This window comes from Falco cherrug, chromosome 8, assembly GCF_023634085.1.
Source record: "Falco cherrug isolate bFalChe1 chromosome 8, bFalChe1.pri, whole genome shotgun sequence".
Lineage (NCBI taxonomy): Eukaryota > Metazoa > Chordata > Aves > Falconiformes > Falconidae > Falco > Falco cherrug.
In genome coordinates, this window is record NC_073704.1 from 60665876 (window position 1) to 60680087 (window position 14212).

Here is a 14212-nt window from a genome sequence, read left to right on the forward strand (position 1 = left end):
CCATGACAGAATTCAGCTTCAGAACATGTCAGTAATTTTGAGTCACCTGCTTAAAAAGATGCAAATGCCCTGCTGTGGAACAGAACCAATGTGTTGTGACCCAGGTGACCAGCCACATAACATAAATATAACATGGAAAACACTGCAAGATGAGCCCATCTCAATCCATAGTCTGAAGTTTCAGCCTTGGAGCTCCCTGAGAAGCAAGAGGGAGTGGATGCATTGATGGAAACCAGCCCTGCTTGCTCCCAAGCAGAAAGCCAGCTGTATTTGTTAAGACATATTAGTTGTAACACGTAGTTCAGTCATTTGTCCTGTGAGCCTGGAGGACAAGACCATTTAGTTTTGATTAAAATGTGACATAGCACAAACCTACATGACATTGCCCAATAATGATATTATATTCTTTCAGTTAGAAATAGGACAGGAATAGTTTCAACAATTCAGAAGGAAAAAAAAAAGCCTCGTTTTTGTATTTTTAAAGACCAACATGACAAAGTTGTATGGTAAACCACATATTTTAACACACTATAATAACACTGTTCAAAAAGATTGGACGTAAATGTATCATAGCATGGAAGTTGACAAGAGATAATGCTCATCTTTTGTACTAAGTGCTAATTTTTATATTATTCTCTGTATAAAAAGAATATGTGGGAATTTAAACCATGCTTTCTCTGACAAACATCACTACATTTTCTCTCTTGTAGGTAAGTCAACAACTTATTTCCCTCTGCTATAATTGTGCCCATAAGTGTGTGGGTTACCGAACAGGTTTTAAAACTAAAGTTAAAAAAAAAACCCAACCCCCCAAAAAATCCTATCAACTTTCAGGCTTCAGGGAGTGGGTCTGCTCCCATTCATGCAAAATACAAAGCGTGTTCTAAAAACGCTGCTGCAGGAGCTGCTTTGAAAGTAAACATGAAGATAAATTCAGTGCTGTGCTAACCCTCCACTTCAAATGCAACTACACACACATGCATATAAACATACACACCTGTATGTGACTTGTAGATGACTCCAAGTGGTTTATATATGATATTTTGGTGATGCAATGGTGGCAATAATTACCTTCACAAATATTTCACCGTTCTTGGTTGGAAGGGGCAATGCTCTAATTTGGTCTTTTCATTGAGGCCCCAGGCAACTTCTTATAACAATAAAAAATGAAGTATTATGCCAATAATGTTATGAAGTAGAAAGGAATGGATTGTTTCCTATTACTATAAGGAAAGGTATTGTGGTCCAAACATGCCTTGCCGGTTTGATAAATGAACATCTTTAATTTAAAATCCTTCCCATAGTCACCAACATCTCACGACAAAGTTCTACAGGCTGTATTTCTTGTCCTGCGTTTTTGGCATGCACTGGCTATTCTTCCACAGGGTTGACACCTATGCTGATAACCACCTCTGATCCTTTTGTCACTTGTTTTGCCTTGTCTTATAAATACAGCAGCAGATGCCAAGATCCTGCGGTTCAGACTTTGAGATGATTACAGAAGCAGCTGAATTATTGGGAAGATGAAATAGGCTTTGATCTGAAGCTTCCTTAAAATGGTACATTTAAAATACTAAGCTCAGCTGGAACTGTATAAACAAAGATTGGGAGCTACAAAGCTCACTTTCTAAAGCTGTAGGCAAAGCATACATCTGCTTTGTAGTAGTTAATGCTAGTTCCTTTTGTGCTCACATTAATTATAAAAACCCTGGAAAGTTCATCTTTGCCAGGTGCTTAAGAAGCCTGAAGGTTTATTTTAAATACAAACTATAATGATGCTGGGGGTCTGTTGGAAGGGGGCAGGAAGGCTTGTGGGAGTAACATCCCTCGCGATATTTTGGCCATGTCAGGTACTAATTAAAATGTTATCTCCTGCATAGTTCTTACCCTCCCAAAATTAATTTGCCAGCTCATCCTAATATTCTCATTCAAACTCCGTCATGTCACCTGAAAGGAGGAATAGACAGTCACATCAACTGCAAACTAAACCAGAGGAAATAAAAATGTCTAACTGCATGGGGACACCTTCCAGCAGCCTGCCAGTACCTGGAGGGGCCGACAAGAAAGCTGGGGAGGCTTTTTACAAGGGCATGTAGTGATAGGACAAGGGGGAATGGCTTTAAGCTGAAAGAGGGGAGGTTTAGATGAGATGTTAGGAAGAAATCCTTCCCTGTGAGGGTGGTGAGATGCTGGGATGGGCTGCCCAGAGCAGCTGTGGGTGCCCCATCCCTGGCAGTGCCCAAGGGGCTGGATGGGGCTGGAGGCAACCTGGGCTGGTGGCCGGTGTCCCTGCCCGTGGCAGGGGGGTGGAACTGGGTGGTCTTTAAGGTCCCTTCCAACCCAGCCTGTTCTGTGAGTCTATGAATGGACTTTTCCAGAAGTTCATGCTATGCTTTGGATGAAAAAAGCGTTACTAGAATCATCGCATCCCCTCTTGCCTCCCTCCCTCTCCGTTTCCTACAGCCTGCCCTGACCAGGTGCCCCTGACCCGGCAGAGGTCCGTACGTCTCGGAGAAGGCACGCCAGCCAGTCGTGGCTTGTCAAGCACTGGCCACACTCTGCAAGGGTTTTAGAAAAACTGAACACTGGCTTGATTTTAAAGCAGCATTTAAAGCAGACCCACAGCTCACAGTCTGTAGAGGTTTGCACAGATACCCAACTTTGTTGCTAACAGCTTCACAGGTATTGTACTCTTAGTTGCTTGAAATAATAAATAAGCAAAGCTGGAAGAATAATCAAGAGTAGAAACAAAACTCACTGGGTGGGGTTAAAATGAGGGAATTGAGGGATGGTTGTTTTTAGCCAAACAGTATAGGCTACCACAGTGTGTGCATTTCAGTTTTAGATGAAATTGTTTCCTACAGCCCCTCCACAGCTGAAAGTGTTCAGACAACCTGCTGAACTTTTCCACATCCAGGAGGTTTGTTTTGCTCGACTTTCTAGAGCTGAACAGAGAGAAATTTCAGATTCTGATCTTCAGTAAAAGTGTTCTGAATTACAATAGTTGGAAATAACTTGAGCTGTTGATGTTAAGGGCAGCAGCTAGCTTCCATAATGAAAATGCCCTTGGGCTTAAAAGAGCAAAACTCAGGTAGTAAAATTAGTAATTTGATAGTATTTGAGAAGAAATGGGAAGATCTATTTATGTTCAACCAGAGCAGGAAAGCAACAGCCAAGAATATATATTAAAAGATAATATATAGAGGAAAAAAAATAAAACCACAAGATGATTTCACAGAATGCCTATGTTAGAGCATAAGCACATGCAACGCTTCTCAAAAAATAAGCTGAAAATACGAAATGTAAGACACTTCTAATTTTTACAGCTCCTTGTGCAATCACAGATGGATTTAAACTGAATTAGGAAAAAAACCCAATAGCAGTAGTTCATTTTTGTAAAGTGTTTCAGTAAACAGAGATATTCATTATTATTTGATACCATTCTTTTAAAATGCATGAATATTTGAGTGGTTCATAGCATAAAACGGCTTCTTTTACACAGTTCTGTTCTTCTGACACTACTCCATCTCAGTAGAGTTTGTTCAAATCTAAAATTAATGAGCTCCCAGTTGGTTATTGGCTGTTTGTTTTGGTTTGTTTGTTTGCTTTAATAAGAAAAGGTATTATTTTTAGGGCTAGCAAGATCTAAAATGCCAGTGTCTGCTGGACTGGCAGATGCCTATTCTAGAGGTAAAGTTTGGGCTATCGACCCTTACGGTAACGATCACTGCTGCTACCAGAAGAAACTAAGCGCAGAACATTGTACAGAAATGAAAAAGCAGCACTTACATTACACAGCCCACGTGTATCCATCACGGGGCATTTCCAGAGGGCCAGCGAGCACGATGACCGATCTGCTTTCCACAGAAAAGCCCTACCCCACATCCTTCTCGGAGTCCCTGCCCTGATTTAGGATGCTGCCCCAAAGCTGCAAGAGGGACCCAGGAATTTATTAGAAAGCCTCCTTCTTTGCCAGGAACGGGTAGTCCATCACACAAAAAGAAAGGGCAGAGCAACTGAGTAGATTCACTTCATTTTTTTCTGGAGTCCACCATCTTTACTCGTTTCCTCAGGGACCCTTGTGATAGATAAACCCAATTTGCCCATGCTTGAGCAGGATGGAGAGATACTCGTGAGTCAGCATATGCTAGCAGAAACTATTTTTCCCCCTCATTAACTTTTTTGCACATCAGCTGATTTTTATTTTATACTGTGTATATCCCTGTACTTATTTTCTGTGTTCCCTACTGAATGTTAGCACATCTGATACCACCAGGGCTTCATTAATGTAAAATGTTGTCATGTGGTGAATTATTCTTCAATGAGAAAACACAGACAACCCTAGAAGAGAAAATGAGGAGCTGTCGGACAGCATGGGGCTAGGAATATTTGAAGACGTCCCACAGGAATTCCTCCAGCAAATTGTTGGGAAAAATGATTGAAATTCAATAAGAAAGTGCAAATGAGACAACATAGCTCCCCAGTGGATTGCCCGGGAAGGAAATCCGAACTCTCTGCACTACCGCACCTTGCAAAATCAAGAAATGCACCAATAGCACCAGGAAACACAGCACAGTAATGCAGTGTTCGGGGCAGCACGAGACGGCCGAGTGAAGGCGTAATTTTAGTAAGGAAATACAACGCATTTGGGGACTCAAATTTGAATGGATTTCAGATATGAATAGGATTTTATTGGAACCAATTTTACACCAGTGCAGGTTCACAGGAATGAGCAGCAACTGGCACATCAGCAAACACATTTGTCTGAGCTGGTTCATCGATGCTCAAACGCATCACTTTAACAAAGGCATTTCAAAATGTATTTCTCACTGTAGATGAGTTTGAAGGTGAAGGAGGTGAATTACAAACAGGGGTTTGACTTCTGGTCAGACAACTGTCTTCTGTGGTGTGACAACAGGGACTGTGGAAACTCCCCAAAGGAGAGCACCTTAGTTGGGTGTGAAATGACGATGTGCTCCCTGACAGAACCAGTGCTCAGGAACCTGCCTGGATTTACACTGGCAAAGTGGTGGAGCAGCTTAATTTTTAACAAGCTTTGGTGCTTTTGGCTGAGGTAGTTACTGATGCTTCGTTTGTTCTGGTCTCTGCTTCTGGATTGAATAGCTTTTGGCTGAGGTAGTTACTGATGCTTCGTTTGTTCTGGTCTCTGCTTCTGGATTGAATAGCTGGGGTGCTGCTAAAGCACAAAGCAAACTTCTGTGGGATTAACAAGAGGACAGCTAAGCTGAGCTGTCAGGGAAGACTGTAGATTAAAAAGGGCTCAAAACCCCCACTGTTGTTTACCTGTTGTGACATGTACCTCCTACAGCCACAAAACTTCATTTAGTAGTATAAAGAAAAGTATGAGATGAACGTGCTAATGAGTACCTGGCCACTTAGATGCTGTGGGAATCAATAACTTCAAAAAGTATGGAATGGAGTTGCAAAAATCTCCTACTAATGCGTATTTGGAAGATTCATTTAAAAAACTGTCAATTCTTTTCTCAGCCCTTCATGCGCATTTGTATATTTTTAAAGTCTTTTAGAGGAGGGATTGAATTTTGTGCAGTCAACAATACGATTTATTGAAAACGTCCTGATTTTTCAACGTTATTTGCACTATTAAATTATTTAACACCAAAAAAAAAAAAAAGCAGCAAGTGAGATCAAAACCATCCTGTGGCATTATGAAAACCATAAGCTGAGCAATTCTGGAAAAAGAAAAAGATAAAAATGGCTTGTGTGAAAGGAATTTGTGTTTTATAAAAAATGACAGAATTGGAACTGTGGCTGAGAAACCTTTGAAAGCGGCCAGGCTGACAGAGTGTATTGTAGGGTAGTTGTAAGCCTTTGTAGAAGCAATTACTATCATCTCCCAAAGCACAGGCAAGTCTGTGAGCAAAAAAGCAAAGAGAAGGAGAAAAGACTGGCTGGGAAGCAGACCCCCTTTCCCCGGCCAAGATGCTTACTCGCTGATGACTTAAGCCAAAGTGAAAATGATCTGAATCTAATTTGAACTTGAGTCATTCTGCTGAAAATAAAAATAGCTGGAACTGTACCTGCTGACAGAACGGGCGAGGAAAGAGCAACATCCTGGGAGGGGGCTGGCGGCACTTGTCTGGAGGTAGATCTAGCGTGGTTCCTTCAGACCCATCTCCTGTCAGCCCTCATAAGTGTTCTTCAGAATAATTATTTAATTAGAGCAGCCATGGGTCAGTGCTCTCAAAGTGTTCGCAATTAACAAATTTTGCAAGAGGTCCAGCAAGGCATCCTGTAGAACTGAGGATTTGGAGCTCCAGATAAAATGTCACGTTGTGCAAACATCAGCAGCTTCCCAGTGGCAGCTTTTTCATTGGGAACAAAGAGCGAGGCCATGCCTCTGACACGTTTCTCTTACATGGTACAGAGGCATCTACAGAAATTAATCCTTTAGTTAAACTGGTATCTTGCCTAGATTTTTTCATCACCATGCCTGGAAGCGTGTAAGAAATGTGTTGATGTGGTACTTAGGGCCATGGGTTAGTGGTGGACTTGGCAGTGCTGGGTTAGGACTAGATGATCTTAAAGGTCTTTCCCAACCTAAATGATCCTATGAATCTATTCTATGATTTATCAGACTGTCCAGTTCATACCCCACGTTTCAGTAAATTTAGACCACACTATTATAATTAGGCTATGGGCCTGATTCTGCTTTTCCAAGGTTCTGAATCTACTTGGGTGCAACTGAAAGTTGAGTCTGATTTCTCCAGATGCACACTGAAAAAATTTTTGAATATAATATTATGTCTCCCTCCAAAAGTATCCTCGTGTGATTTTGATTTCATTATTCTTTTGATGCTGTTTAAGGATGCAGAGATATCTTTTCACACTCTGGCCACTGAAATTTATTGTTTTTTTTTAATTCGCTACAGAGCTGGCCTGTACTTTTCCCATTTCACCCCAAGTTGTTGGACATTAAAAGCAGGACATTAAAATATCTGTCGAGTTACAGGCCTTTAGTACAATATTTGCTGTCCCTGTCACTTTCAGAAAAAGCAGTCATTACATTAAAGGAACAAAGTCCCATTATTTTATTGTAAGCCAATAACTGGCAGGCTGTTTTGTGTGTGTCTCATTGCAAAGGATTAAAAATAATTTCCTACTATGTGTGCTATGACTGATCACAGCTGGATCCACAAATCCACAGACTTAGTATAATTCTACTTCTATAATGGGAAGAGGCAGACACTATACCCCCAATTATTCAGGACGATAGTGTCCCAGATTCCAAACCTCTGCTACCCAACGTGGTCACAGGGTAACCGACAGCTGAACTGGGTGGTTTGATTTTTTGTGTGGCTCAGAGAGGATCGCAGCTTGCCTGATAAATTTGGTCCCAAAAGGATTCAGTAAATTTGAATATTAACTTTTGCTTTAAAAGTGATCTGTGGAATGGCTTCAAGTGTCGATGTTGAATGTGGATGAGTAAATTTAAATGAGTAAAACTATGTATAACATATTAATTAACGGTAAAAACTACACGTGAAGCTGGATAAAGTTACCTATTAGGCCAATTAAGACTATTTGATTTGAGGCAGCTTTAATGTTTGCCTTTATTCTAGTGGTAACCTTTCATCTGGGAAAGAATCAGCTGAGCCGGCACCCAGCAGCGTAACAAGCATCAAGTGAAGAGTGTTCTGCAGAGTCATCTGTGGGGGCTGGGGCCGCTAACTACAATAAACATTTTAAGAGTGATGCCAAGCTATCTTTTGTTTCTGAATTGCCTAACCACAGCAATTATGTCCTGTACTAACTAACACAGACTGCTTCCTTCATCTTTCTTCATTTACCTTTTCCTTCTGGCTAACTGAGGCAGTGCTGCACCACCCGTGCTATCAAGTCCTTGTTTTCAGTGGGTATTTGCAAATGCCTTGAGCACCAAGGGATGCTTTTTATCCAGGGAGGCAGAAGTCATTTTATTCCTGGTTGCTAGGCAAAAGATGATGACCCATAATGAGCATGCAAATGATTTGTACAAATACGTCTAGGAGTGTGGATATAAACATTTATATTAATGGAGTTTCAGGGGGTACTTTTTGGTGTTTATCTAGAAAAGCAGTAATATTCAGGGACTAACGTACCACTTCTAAACTTTTCCTCAAAAAACAGGTGTGAGAGCAAAATGCTGTGAAGGAGCTTGGGGAGAAGATGATGACTCATTAGTGATGGAGGCTGGCTTACTTCTCCGGGGAGGGAGGGAGGGAGGGAAGAAGTGAAAACCAGAGCAATATGTTTTAGACTTGTGAAGGAGGTTTCAGGGGGGCTCTCCTGTCCCAGGACTGTAAACTACAGTCCAATCCATTAGACCAATAATCACCTACAGTCGTACAGACTTTTATTAGGTATTCCCTTTTAGCAGAAACGCTGATGTGTACTTCAACAACCAAACACAACGCAAGCCAGCCAGGATCTGAGAAAAAAATCTGCTGATATACTTCAGTGGTTCAAACACAACTATTTAAATATCAACATTCTTTGTAAGTGAAAGTATTTGCTTTAAACTTGGCTGAGTTCTGTGGAAGAAAGCAGACATGAATGATCTGCTGGCACTTCACACAGTTTGATAGTTTGATTACTGTTTTATTAGGCTGTTCTGCAAAACACGCTATTTCTTTTATTCCATGGTGAAGGTGAAATGCATAGAAAGAATGACGTTATATATAGATGAAGTGGACTAGTCAAGATCTACATTCACATAAATCTGAATAGTGTGGATTTCAGCTCCCTGCGTAGTATTTTCTTGGCTAATTGGTTGGAAAATGGGTTTGGAAGTCAACCCAGCATTTTCAGACTAAGCTACTGCAAGTCAAGACAGTGGGGCTGTGCTCTTCTAACAGGCATTTCCCCACCCTGCTCCCATACAAGAACAGTACAAAGCCTGTCATCTTTTTGAGGTGTAAAATTCTCAAATATTTTTACAAACATCAATTTCTGAAAAAGTTTTGCTCATTTGCAATATCTCTAAGTAACTAAACACAAGAGAAATGCACTCAGAACGTTAAGAAAATCTTCAAGAATCCACTGGGAATTTTTTTTTTCTTCTTCCAGAAACCTTCACTGACAGCTGCAGGAGACTGGATTTAAGTATCTATGTAACAACAGGTGAAGGACACACACACACACTCATTCTTTTGCATAGTAGGCAGAATCGCACAGCTACCCCCATTCAAGTAACAATGCAAGAGGAGCCTCCTTCAGGCGTCGCGAAGGCAGGCAGTAAAGAAAAAAAAAAAAAATCACCCTTGGATTCATATCTACCTGTCTGTAAAAAGCACTGCTGAAAGCCCAATTATTTTGATGGATACCAAAGAAAGACCAAAAAAATAAGGACTTATGTAAATTACAATGAAAGAACTCAATGTATTTCTAAAAGTATCTCACTAGTTTACAGTAAATAATGCTTTCAAAAGAAATGGTAATCATTCTGCATTGAAAGCTTCTGATCTTACCATCTTCACTTCAGATCATATTAGTACTGTGCATCATTACAAGAATGTGTTCTTTGAAGCATGTGTACTCGATCTTCCTTCTATTCATCATAAATACCCTCCCTGTGAAAGTACACTTTGCCACTGTGCACGCATTTTTCTTTCTAAGATTTAATTCATTCCCTAAAGAAATGTCATGCAGAAATCAATCTTGCCAGTGCAAGTTCACAAGGCCTGATTCATTTAACAAATGATTTATTGACAACGGCGAGATAGAAAATAATGGAATGTTGTTATTAAGAGCAACGTTACACATTTCCAACAGCGTATAGAGAGAGGGTATATATGTAGGATGTTAATATTCTTTCATGAACAAGTGATACGTTGCAAGAAGAAAGCAGCGAGCTTGCCGTGGTCAGCAGCTGGCTTCCAGCTTCCCATTCCAGCTCCCCCTCTGTACTCACAGCTAATGTTATTGCACAAATCCTGACCTTTGCTACTGTTGGTTTCATTGGAAAACAACAGCTTGTAGAAAAAGAGGTAAGAAAACAGGTGTCCTGTTACAGAAGATGTAATTTTGGTCAGTATCCAAATATAATCGGTTCTTCAGAGAAAATATGAACGTTCAACTGTAACTGCCTACGTAGCAGCAGACCACAACTGAGTGCAGTAGTTAATGGTTTGATAGCTAATCTGGGAAGTATTTATCTAAGCAGTGTCACGTTTGGAAATTAAATACTTCTCCTCCTCCTCCTCCTCTCTTTCCTTCCCATTTCTTTTTCAGCCAGTGCCAAAGCAAGCAGAGTTTGCAGTTCGCCAGGCTGGATATACCTTGCATTTCTTCATATGGTGTTGATATAGCTCCTTTTTATTTTCTACTGATCAAGAAATGGAGAAAAGAACCAATTCCCTGCACTATGCATTTATCTATACACTCCACAAGAATGGTGGGATCCTAGGGTGCCTCATAAAAATAAAGACTTCCCATGAGCTGTCTTCTGCTCTCATATTCATCATGACTAGAGTGATGGACTGTGACCTTCAGCATGATATGCACTCTGGCGTCCCCAAGTCAGGTGTTAAATCACCCAAATTTTAGTCCAACGGCTCCTGGAAAACTCTCCAAGCCCTAATGTCAGATGCTTATGCTCCTTGCTCAAAGTACCTGTACGCACCCTGGGCCGACAGAGCTGGCCACGGGCACGGAGAGGGTTTTACCATCTTGCTTGTCCCTGGGGACCGAGGAGCTGGGGCTGAGCTGGCCGGGAAATGCCCTGTGCGCTCCAGATCTGAAGCCCAGAAGCCTCATGGGGAGCTCGGCACACAGCGGGGCTCCTGCAAAAGACCATTTTAACTGCTAGAAAGCGGTGAGGACACATCACCATGCTGAATCAGAAAGCGAGCGCAGCCTGCCCCCCCAGCCTGCCCCCCCAGGGACTGCGACCCTTTGCCAAGTTTCTGGATCACAGCACTGCACAGCTGAGAAGCTGGTACCTCTCACTGACCCGTCATGCTGAACGCTATACAAACCCAGGAAAAAACAGCTCACGCATAAAAGAGTTCATGTCAGATTTTCTTTTGGAAAAGTAAAACAAATCTTCAGTCCTTTGTATTCCCAAAGAAATGATTTCTACAGATTTCTAAAGTGCAAAAAGTGAGGAATATTTGAAATGCTTCATGAAACACAGATGAAAATATAAAACATTTTGAAAACATGTAGTTGAACAGAATATAGTATTTCCAGAGGACTCCATACAGAAAAGAAGGAAAGATTAAAATCTGTCCCCAGCAAGATAATTTAAACCCAGAGTAATACATTCCTTCCCTAGCAATCAGTCTGCAAATGGGATGATTTAACTGAGATCCTCAAAACCTCTGTAACAGAAAAGCAGGCAAACCTGATGAATTCAATTGCATTATATTGCACTGTCAAAATTATAAAGTGAAAATGTTAACTCAACCTACAAGGCCTTTTTACTGTGTAACAGAATTTCAGAAGTAATTAAAAAAAAATATCTCAAGCACCCATATTTCATGAAAACAAGTCTATATATTTCCCTACGCCAGAGGGATGCTGAATGGGAAATCCAGGAGACACAGGCTCCGGCACTGGTGTATGAGCCAACAGTCACAAGGTAGCAGCACAAAGCATTGGTCTAAAAATTTTTTTAAGATCCTACAGAGGTGGAGGTGATGTGCCATCAGTCATCAGGAGACAGCTGTGAGCGCGGAGGCAACATAACTTATCGCAATTAAGGACTTCGTGGGGAGTAAGTTGAGTGGTGCTGGGGCAGCCCGTGCTAACCCCTGCGAGCCTGCCCAGCAAAGGCCCAATAAAAAGAGAGGACCTTTCTTATTTTTTTGGATTTACTGCAGACACGATGTGTTACATGAGCCAGCATCAGGGCACAATAAGACCAGGGTACAGAGAACATCTGGTAGGGTCGTGGAGGAGAACCTTACGCCAGGCAGTCTCTCACAGCTTACAAATTGGTTGCTGGGCTCCTGAGCTGACCTCCTTTCAAACAAGAAATGATTGTTTTCCCCTGTCAGTACCCTTTATATGTGCTTTTTAAAAGAAGCAGAAGAAAGAAAGGATATCTATCAATTCTCTACACATTACATCGAATACACAGTATGATGGAATATGTACACATGTACAGCAACTTGGAATTCTTGAAAGCAAGTAAATCCATATTCTAGGTAATAAATGTAAAGGTCAATAGGTCAAGACAGATTAACGAAGTCATTCTTAAACTCCTATGAGGGGAAGAAGCACCCACAGAGGTGAACTGTGATCTGCAGTATAGTTGTAGCTGAACATTCACAGATTTTTCAAGAGCTGGATTTTTTGTCTATTGATCTGCCAGTCACTTTTTCTCTAAGAAGAAATTCAGTTATCCACATCTCAGTGAGCCTTTTTCACCTAGATGCTTTTGCGGGAGTTGTATTTGTTCTACACCCACATCTTTTATGGTATCTCAGAAAAAAAATAAAATTCAATCGCTGCTGTGTTGAATTCTAAAGATCATTATTCTACTTGTTTAGAAAATTAAAAGGATACCCACTTTACTCTGTCCTTGCTCTTACCATCAGTTCACTTTCAGTATTGTATATTTTACTCAATTAAAAAAAATAATAATCTTTTGTTAACTGGTGTTGCCTGGGCAAAAGCCACAGATGTTCTCAATTATGTCATCATCCCTGTCATCAGAAGAAATTTGTAATACTGAATAAAAGTTCCCTATTATAGGGATCACTATGACTTCACTTTTAAAATGTGAAATCATTTTTCATTACTTACTACAGCTCTACCAAAAACCCCACTGACCTCCCCATTGTCTGGACACTCAGTGAACTCCCTGTCCAGCAGCTCGGGTCCCACCCCAAAGCACCAGCAGGATTGCCTCTCCAGCTCACCATCCACATTCTGCACATCAGCAAAGCCAAATTCATTTCAAATGGCATGTTTGCAACTAATGTGGATGCCAACTACTCTTTCCCTATTTCTTTAACTCTCAGCTACCTTCAATGCCATTTTCTCAAGAATGTTCTTCTCCTGTGGCTCTGCCTCCCACATTTTTCTGCCCATCTTTTACGTGTCCCACTCCTGCTCTCTGCAGCAATCTGGGAGAGGTCATCTGTCCCCACCCTTCTTTTGTCTTTTTTGAGAGTCACAGACTCCAACACATGCACAAGACTGATGGATTGACTTTTTCCCATCAAACTGAAATTTCTGTCCATGTCTCATACATTTCACAAATGCCAACTTGTCAGCTCAAGATACCCCTAGGCAGAACTGATCTCATCCTTCCTCTCTAGTGTTCAACCCCCTTCATTGCTGTTCTTCTCCCACCTTCTTTCTGTTGTTTTTAAGAGGGGCTGTAGCCTTTCCACAGACTATCTCAAACTGCAGCTCTGCCTGATTTTTCTTTCCAAAATCAGTAAATGACAGTTTAAAACATGACTTTCTGAGTCCATTCGCACATGTAAGCAGCTTTCATCTGCTTCCCTCCTGACTATTCTCCTGATCTTTCCTCTGGCCTTACCGAGTCCTGCCACCTCCTCTCCATATCCTTTCAAAAAGCTTCTGCAAAGGCAGTTTTGCAAAGACGATGTAGCCAAACTTCTCACGCTGCCCATGCCATCCTCTGCTGCCTGCGCTCTTCCACCAGCCTCCCAGTCCCCACCGCATCACACATAAGCTGTAAATCTGTTTCAGAACCCTTTACAATTTCTATTTTACTTTTAATCATACCTCTACTAAGCCATCATTGACTTCTCTGTTAACGATGACAGCCTTTATTACCCAGTTGCTAAATTTTGAAACAAGTATCTGCAGCTCTTCTTGTCATACCTGTCAGAAACTCTCTGTAAACACCTGCAAAGTCATGTTCAGAAAACTTCTTAAAACTCCACTTCAACGTGATGCCTACAGAAACCCAGACAAATGCATAATTAGGCTCTGAGGCACTGAGACTGCCCATACTGCTGACCTCTACTGTCACGTTTTTAATTAGCATTGCCCATATTGTTTCTTCTCTTTGCTTTACGTCTGTTGTAAACTTTTTGCTTAGAAACCATCTTTTTATTCCACACCCAAGAAATGTGCGTAGCAGATACCTGACTCTTAGTATCTTAAGCAAGCAAATTGTTAGAAGAAAGGTATCTTAAAACAGAGAACTATCTAACCCCTTCCACATGTATAAAATCTATTTTGCAACAGATAAGAAAATGGATATAAC

General features: G+C 41.1%; 1 protein-coding gene across 1 annotated transcript in view; it reads right to left on the bottom strand.

Annotated features, from left to right (window-relative positions):
• Positions 1-14212, bottom strand: part of SPOCK1 (SPARC (osteonectin), cwcv and kazal like domains proteoglycan 1) — a 324364-nt gene that overhangs the window by 24664 nt on the left and 285488 nt on the right. The gene's annotated exons all lie outside the window — the stretch shown is intronic.